The 8,995-nt window shown below is 43.6% G+C and overlaps 1 pseudogene; it reads right to left on the bottom strand.

The window, feature by feature from the left end:
• Positions 1 to 2,013: 2,013 nt before the first annotated feature.
• Positions 2,014 to 3,222, bottom strand: LOC120279512 (annotated as a pseudogene).
• Between the last annotated feature and the right edge of the window lie 5,773 nt (positions 3,223 to 8,995).

Below are 8,995 nucleotides of genomic sequence, written 5' to 3'. Positions count from 1 at the left end.
GGGGCTTTCGACCTTGTTATCAAAAAGGGGAGTTGGGTAAAGCAAACTCCCTCCTTGGACGAGCACGGAGCTTAGTCAAGTAGAATCGGGTTGCGCTGCTTGATGCTCCGATCGAAAACAAATCAGTGGGGCCATGCTGGTATGACAGAATATGCGTTAGAAAGGTCAATCCCTCCCCCCCTTTTTTAGTCAAAAAGGAAAAGGGCCGAACTTCTAAAAAGCAGCCCGCCCGCTTCCATAGAACAATAATATCATGGCAACGTAGACCTAAGTCAGTTTATTGGATCCTTGGGAAACATCACAAGTACGGCCGGCCTATAGAACGAGAATGTCGTGTTGTCCAACAGAGCTTAGAAGAAGGTGACTCGGAGCCTAGAAGAAGGAAGGTGACTTCACTGCGACAGACTGAGTTCTTTTCAGGTAGAAAGGAATAGTCAAACCAACCCGACTGGTCGGTTATTCTTAGTGATCTTATCGGCCGGCAAACCCGGAGACGGACGACCACGTCCCCGACCTTACCAGACACCGTGGGTTTACTAATCAATGAAGCCCCTCAACCTACTCTCTTTTTCGACCAAAAGTCAACCAAGCCGGAACAAACCGACATCTTGTTGATATTGATTGAGTTGGAGGAGGCAGAGACTACCACGGAATCCATCCATAAACCTACGCGTCACGAGCGGTTTCAAAAGGAAAGGTGACCCCTCATCTCCTCTCCGGTGGGAGGCCAAGAAGTTGGAGCACGTAGGGAATGCCGACCACGTAATAAGCCATGTCCGGGCTGAGGCGGCGAGCAAGGCTGGGTAGAGTCAAGTAAAGTACAACAACGTTGGGGTAGGATGCTAGTATAGTACTTAAACTAGGATTGCTTCTTAGCGCTAATCTTGCATTTTTCAGCAGGCTGTGTTAGTTGTAGCACGGTAGCGCGCCTTCCCTCCTTCTCTAACTTCGGAAAGATTTAGCAGTATTTTCTTATGGTCTTTAGAGTATGATACATCGGTGTAAAAGATTGAGTAGGATCAGTAAGGTATGCACAGACAAAAATGGTTGTACATGCAAACCTTGTTTGGGGTTTCCCTCACTGCTATCAGTTTGTTTGTGAGAGGGTGAGTAGGAAGCACCTTCCACGTTGGTTCCCACGTCATCCCCTAGAATAGTGGAGATACTAGGGACGTAACGTTTGAATAGGCGAGCCAGAAATGGCTCAACCTTGGCTACAAACGCACAAACTCTATCCATATTGTCTGACGGTGAGATTATAGACTTTAACATACTTGCATTGACCTTCTTCGCCAATAAATAAGATTTTTTTTAATAATGAGAATAAGGACAAGTAAATACGGACAAGCATATACGATCGGGTCATACCTTACATAGATAGCTTTCTATGAAAGGGAGACATATACTGAGTACCCGATCATGTATGTAAGAGAGGTCGAGTCTTGGCGGCAGACAAGGGGCTGTGTAATGGGTCGCATCCCCAACGGCTTATGTGATTTAGGAATCCATGATCGATATGTCGAAGAGAGCTGAAAGGCAGAATTCATTAATTACCTATGAATCTCCTCTACTTGGGATTTGTCAAGAACTTTACAAAAAAATGCAATTTAAAAGTAGAAGTAGAAAACTCTTCTAGCGGTAGTAAATAACAAATAAGAACTTCCTCAATAAATCTTTGATCTCCGAGTTTATTCCCCTATGTTGCCCCAGTGTGAAAAGAAAGATTTTCCATGTTTCAGAGAAGTGCCTTCTCTTAGGCCAGAAGTCTTCTACTTCTAGTCGACTGCTCTATGACGGGCTCTGCTCGCTCGTCTATGCTCCGACCAATTCAATTAAGTAAGTATAAATGGAAAAAATGATGTTTCCTTTGCTTTGGTAGTATAAGAAATAGTAGTAGTAAAAAGAAAAAGGCAATCAATCGGAATCAAGGAAAAAAATGAATTTTTCAAATGTAAAATAAAAATAAAGTATAAGTATAAAGTAGTAGTAAAAAAGTGAACTTTTTTCGTTATATAAATGGGATCCCTATCTTTATCTCTATCCAAGGGGATACCTATCTATATAGAGAGAGATCTATCTATGAATCGATCTAGACTATCCTCTATCCGGATAGATATGTCCCTATGAGCGAGCCGATCTTTCTTTAATTTTTCTTATATGTTTTGGCCACGTCCGTTTCCGCTCCGAAGAGGAAGGTTTGGATCTTTCAATCTTATGTCGTGAGGGATATGACCTATGTTAGGCGCATAAGATACCACTGCTTTTTGTGTTCTATTATTCACCTCCGAATAATGAGTAGGTAGTTCGATCCTTTTGATTCTTATCTTCCTAGTAAACGGGGATCCGGAGCAATAGGTCGAATTACTATATAAATAAGACTTGTAAGCAAAAGGACTTATTGTTCGAGTAGGAAGATTTCGGTTTTTCTCCTTCCTTCTCTTCGATATAAGAAGTATTTAAAATGAAACAAATTGCTCTTTATTCTCTTGTGCTCAGCGAAGGAACTGCCTAAGCATACTTTTTCAGATCCAAACTTCTTTGTTCTCTCTAAGTCTTCTTCTTGCATAGAAGAACTCAACTCTTGCAAAAACTGGGATTTGAGTAGTTGGCGGCACCACCTCTGAGTTTTGAGTAGGCGGAACCATTCTGTTTTGGTTCTTCTCCATATTCTGACCGGCAAGAATTTTCCAATGATTTTTTCAACTGATATGTCGATATAGAAAGATCTCCTTATTTCTTCACCACAGGTTCTCGCCTCACTTTCTTGAAAAGATATTAGATCACGGTGGGAAACTTTCAAATGAGTAATGCTTACCAGTCCATTATTCACACAAACCCTTCGATGACTTATTGGCTGCCTTGCTTGAGGAAAAGTGTCACGAAAATGGAGACAAACTGGAATCACGCCCGATCTTGTTTCTTGATTAAATAGAAAAGGGATATATGAAGTTCGTTCTCTTCCTCTGTGCATCTCCCTTATGGGTAAATCCCCATAATAAAGGGGCAACTTTCGTGTAGTTTGTGATTTGATGTTACTGTTTAGATTTTCTCTTAGAGAAAGATTTCTATTAATAGATCTCCTCTTGTTCCTCAATCTTCGGAGAATGCGGCATTGTATTAGAGAAAGTTCTCTGTTCCAAACATTTCCTGGAAGTAGAGGACATGTTTTAAATCTTGATGCAGGCATGGCATATCTCGTTGAATCAGTCTTTTTTGCCACATCGCGTATAACGAGAATCGAACCCAATTCTTCCATGACCCCAACGAAAGGTCCTCCCTTAACTACGAGAATTCCTGTGGTTGCCTAGTTGTTGTCAGTTTTCATAAGTCCTAGATATACTACATCGTAAACACTAGAGGAGACCCTATACTTACTTGACCGACTGCTAGACAGTGCTCAGGTAAAGGGCAGTGTCAGAAAGACAGCGGGAAAGCTCATAAAGTGTGGCGTTCTGAAGACTCCCTCTTACAAAAATCCAGACCTGCCTTTCCCGCAGTCAAAACTCTCCTCTCCAGTGGGACCCGCCCTCGGGCTGAGCCAGAAGCCTCGTCTCCTTCAACTGATTTAATTTTTCCAGTCACTAAGAAAGTAATCTCACTGAACATTGGATTATAAAAAACCTAGTAATAATTACAACATGAAATCTAAAGTCCAATATTTATATACAACACACACATATTCCTCCCTTACGAAGAAGAAAATCCAGTGGATGGTGGGAGGCTTCAAGAATGAAGAGAGGTTCTTAACCACCGGAGACCGGTTTTCGTGAAATTTGGGCGAGAGTTTTTATATCCTCTCTCTCACTTTTAGGAAGATAGCCACTGTCTATAATGATATAAGAATTTATAATCACTATATATATATATAATAGGGAGATCAAATTCTTGATCGAGACTCCCATAGATGTGCTTCTTTTCCATTTATTTCTTCCTTTTGTCTTTTTTTGTTGTTCTTGAGTAAGTCCGTGTGCAGTATGGAGCCCTTAGTGGTGCTGCGGCTCTGTGTTAGCCTTATTGATATCTGACCCTTCATAGATGTAAGAATCCGCTTAATCTACCATGAAGGCAAATCGACATATCCGTCAGGGAATCATCTTTTTTTCCCCCCGGACTAGTAAAGGGTTGGTTTAGTTTTCTAGTATAAGAACACGTTTCAATGCCCACCACCAATACTGGGGGACCACCCTATCAAGAAAGGAAAAGACTATGTGAATAGTAACCTACAAAAAGGAGGAGAACGCCTTTGTTTAGTCTTTTGTCTTCTTCCCACGGATCTTGACTCATCTTTTTCGTAGACGGTGGTCTCTGAGTCACCGCGTGAGGAACCACTCTTTTTCAAAACTCGAGATAGAGCCTAGCGGGTTCTTAGGGTTGAGCTTCATCGAGCTAAAGCCCACCTTTTTATCTTCTATACCTGTAGATCTAGGATTGGTCTTTGTCTTTTTTTCCTCTTTGCTTTTGATTGATTGATATTTTAGTAATGGAATGAAAATCTTGATGAGGCTTGAGATCCGGATAGAATGACCACCTATTTGCCACTATCGTGCACCTCACTCTTTTATTATTTATTTTATGTTATTGTCTTTAGTCATCTTCTTTTTATGCTCCCTGTCTCGCAGAAGTGTTGATTGAAGCTCTTCCTCGTGCCATGAAATGTGAGAGATTGGTTCACTTTCTTCCTTAGGGATCCATCGTTATCGGGGCAAGCATCCCTCTTCGGAGGTTAGGATTGATTCATGTGTCAAAGGGGAGTTTGCGCTGATGATCCTTAAGCAAATGAAGATGATCCAAAGAAAAAGAGAAAAAAAGGGGCTGAACTTAAAGGGGATTGGCCGACTCGAGACCCGAGAGCTCCACTCAAGGAATCGATATGATAAAGTGTCGGGTTTGACGACGGTGGGGGATAAGAGTCTATATCAGGAGAATCTCCCTTTTTAAAAATAGGAAACGAAAGTAAGCTCGACTCAACCCATGCTTGACTCACCGACTTATGATCGGTGAATTTAGACATCTTTGATCCCGTCCGATGAAACCGCGATCTTGTTTTGACCGTCCCTCTTACAGGGAACTCTTTTTCGTGTAGACCGAGAGAGAGAGAGGAAATCATTCGGCACGTAGTGAATCGCTAGAAAGATCAAGACAGACTAGGGGATGCCGTTGAAACCCGATCATTCGATGCAGACGCATGACGGACCGAGGGCCTGGTTTGTGCCTATGATGCCATTGTCAAATCACACTCGAATGGGCAAAACATAGAGAAGAAAGAGACCTTCCATCCAGCTTTCAGGTCAAGAAAGATCCCTAATAAGAGGGCGTTATGGTCGAAAGCAAGATTAACACCGGACTTGTAGCGTAGAAAGAATTCATAGACAGGAAGATGTTGTAGAAAGGCTTTAACGACTACATTTTGACCAAACTTCGTCCCTCCCGGCTTTGAAATCAACCTTTAGGTTGAAAAAGGATTGGTGGATCACCTCTCAGAAAGGGAGGGACAGAGGGGCACCATGCAAGAGAGACGGAGGAACTCAGTAGGGAAGCGGGGATAGAATAAAACCTCAAAGATGAATTGAAGAGGCCCCATACATCCAACGGGCAGGGTAGAGTATCAGACGGAGGCACGCCACCCTGCGAGAAGGAACAGAGCTTCTTGATATCTCTTCCCTCTAATGAAGAATTTGAAAGAGGAGACTAAGTAGCATCCATTGCCTGGCCTATGATATATGGATCACCTTTCAAAGTCGACAAAGGCTAGTTCATCACATCACATAAGTATGCTCCCGAATGACCAACTTCTTTCGTCAGGTGTAGCACATTCAATCAAGGTCAAAGTTTCCTCATTCTTGCTTGACATAACCCTCCAGTCATGATCAACAGGGAGAGATTCATGGTCGGGAAGCAGAAAGCTTTCTCCGGTGAAAAAAAAAATCCTTCTTCCTCAAAAAGGATCATCTACCTCTTGCGAGCGCTTTCAAGCAGTTCAAAAAGAGATGCTGCTGACGATAAGTTGGAGTCCAATCCTTCTTTTCACAGGGATAGACCGGATCCCGGGGGAACCTCACAAAGTTTGATGGAGATGCTGCTCATTGACAAGCCTTTGATCCATCAAAGCCCTCGAGCGTAAGTAGGTTAGGTTGTTCAAGATATACTACCCCATTGACTCTCTCATCAAGATCGTAGGGCGTAACAAGAAAAGCTTTGGTAGATGACCAACATGAGATTCTTCCTTAATCCAATGAAAAATCGCACTTCTATGGGGAAAGGCAATCCCCTCATTCATCCAAGAGGCAAACATCCAAATCTAGCTAATGAAGTGAAATCAAAGTCGACAAGACGCTCTTTTGAAGTCTCTCTCTTTCCGTGAAGGGGTGCTTGTTAGCGGGTCGAGGATCCCTGCTCTCCTTGCATAGAAACCACCCCTATACTGGTGCTCGGGCTTTAGTTCTCGATTGATGATTTCTCCCTGCTTGTTGGGATTGTTCTTCTCAAGAGATTGTCAATCATGAACTCCTTCCTCCGCGACAAAGGCTCTCTTCTCACGTGGCTTTCCTCACCCGCCTGAGCGCCCTGTGCAAAAAAGGCCTTTCGCCCTACTCAACTTTGCCTCTTACACCGGGCGGTCGATAAAAATCTCCTGAAAACATTGAAGGGCACGAGTCGGCTATCCAAAGGAGCCGAGCTTCCATCGTCAAAAGATGCTTCCTATTTAAAAAGAAAGAGAATTGCTCGAGAGTAAGTAAATAAAATTTACATAGATAGAGATTAGAGTTTGGATGAGTGGATGAGATCGAATAGTAGTAGCCTGCCCCTTATGAAAGAGTGGCGAAAGAAAGTCTCGATCTCATAGGTGTTAGGAGAGAATATTCCCTCTAGTCCCTCGGACATAATAAGACGTAGGCTGGAGGAGGAGACAATCTGCCGTACACACTCGCCAACCTACATAGGGGCGGAGTAGGGGAACCCTGACACGATCTAATGCGGTGAGATATATGCTAGCTCCACCACTCGCCGGTAATCGCCATAGATTGGAGTTCTCACTCGGGTTTTGCCGCTTGAAAAAGCCACTCGCCTATGCCTCCCGGTGATGGCCGAGGTGGTTAGTGAGTAAGCCGCTGCTTCAACGAAGGATCTACCGAGTGAACTACTAAATCAACAAGATCCATCCTCGGCCCCCTGCCAGGAAAGGAAAGTAGAGGTAGGGATAGCAAAGGAAGTAGACCCCAAACTAAGGAGAAGGAGGGTAGTCTAGTTAATACCAACCGGCCGAAGTTAGTCGGGCCTTTCAATGGCCCTGCTAATTAACTCATAGGAGTTTGACATCGTAGTCCGCTGCATGATATGAACGAATACAACGCACCCTATGCTTCCATTTTTAAGAATTTCTATATAGAAAGAAGAGCTCTCTTTCATTATCGCTTTTCATAAGAAAGTCGATTCACTCTCGACCATGCGAATAAGGTAGCCAAGATAACAAAGTAGATCTCGCCCAAAGAGCGCCTTCTTAGGCCGGTCACCGGGTTGAAGCAAATTGCTACTCTATCGCATGAAAGTTCGGAGTTCAATAGAGTGATCACCATACTAGCTCACGATTCAAGGTCAAAATTCTAACACGGTGCAGAGTTATGAAAAATTTAACTGAGGAGCAAAGTGGATGAGTGCAAGAGGTACCTGTGAGTGCTACCCTTGCTTGATTCTATTCGCTTGAAGCATAAAAAAGAAAGAAGTATAGGAACCGTGATCGCCTATTCATGCAAAAATAAGAGTCGATTCTAGCACAACCGATTCCTTGCATGTATATCTTATAAAGACTCATAGCGGGGATATCTTATACTATTGATCGGACTCTAGAGTATCGGATTCATTCTTCCGTCGCATTCTTGCTAAGAATTCAATGTCATCTTATGCCTCTCCGAGTTAGGACAGAATGAGCGCGTTCCGGCAGAAGACGAAAAAGGTATAGGAACGGAAGTCGCAAAAGTTGCAGCGGGCAAAGCTGATCATCCGTATTCACAGCTACAAACCCTCTTCAAAAAAATCCTGAAAGATAGAAGATGAAATAAGCAAAACAGAGGTAGCACAGGGGAATGATGATGACCAGACAGATACGGGGGAAGAAAACTCGCTGGGAAGTCTGAAGATAGGGCAGAAGCGTCATAAGTTCCATAGGAGATTGTAGAATGGTGTGTCTTATTGATCGCAGATTATGGTTTTTCGACTGTGTAGTGGAGTTAGGAATGTAACCTTAGGGGCGCTTGGACAATCCACGGAGTGGTAAGGAGAAGGTAGGTTTTCTTGCCAGTTGGTCTGGACTACATCAGTTCTCCGAGCGACTAATTCATTTCCAGCCCTGGGGGATCCCTCAACCTAGCAAGCAATCGATCGAGTGCCTCCCTCTCCCTCAAGAAAGTCGAGTGCCCTAGATTCTGGTTAAATTGAACCGGGATGATCATAGGCTCCCTTCTTAGTTCTTCCCTCCTCGGTAACCTGAAATATAAATATATTTTGCCGAGTGGACCAAATATTCCTATGGATCGGTCCAGACTGGACCTTCCTTCCATTTCTTTCTCTAATTCGACATTGAGTTGGAGTCGATTGATACGGAGCTCACTTCAACCGGGGTCCCTGGGAAGAAGATTTTTAAGACAAAAAGGAATATGGGATAGTTTGTCTTGTTTCAGTCCGTACAAGAAGAGAGCTGTAAGGCTTGCCCAAGAAGGGACGGGCAAAAGATGCTATCTATTGGTGGTACTAGTTCCTTCCGCGGGAAGGGCTCGAGTCGACCTCGTGCTAGACCTTGATGAGGTCCTCGGCCGCAGAACCGGCAGTTCCGGAGTTTTGATCGTCCGGTACCTTTCTCGGGGCCAGACGGATTGTCTGGGATCCATATTCTTAACCACCTTCTTCATCCTCTTCCGCTGTAACCTCCTTAATGAGATGAGTGATTCTCGATGTGCATCAGAAAGAAGCCTAGCCTCGCTGAACCTTCAACCAAGAGAAG

Source organism: Dioscorea cayenensis, chromosome 16 (assembly GCF_009730915.1).
Source record: "Dioscorea cayenensis subsp. rotundata cultivar TDr96_F1 chromosome 16, TDr96_F1_v2_PseudoChromosome.rev07_lg8_w22 25.fasta, whole genome shotgun sequence".
NCBI classification, from domain to species: domain Eukaryota; kingdom Viridiplantae; phylum Streptophyta; class Magnoliopsida; order Dioscoreales; family Dioscoreaceae; genus Dioscorea; species Dioscorea cayenensis.
The sequence above is the reverse complement of the archived record's forward strand: the minus strand, read 5'-3'. Positions and strand labels throughout refer to the sequence as shown.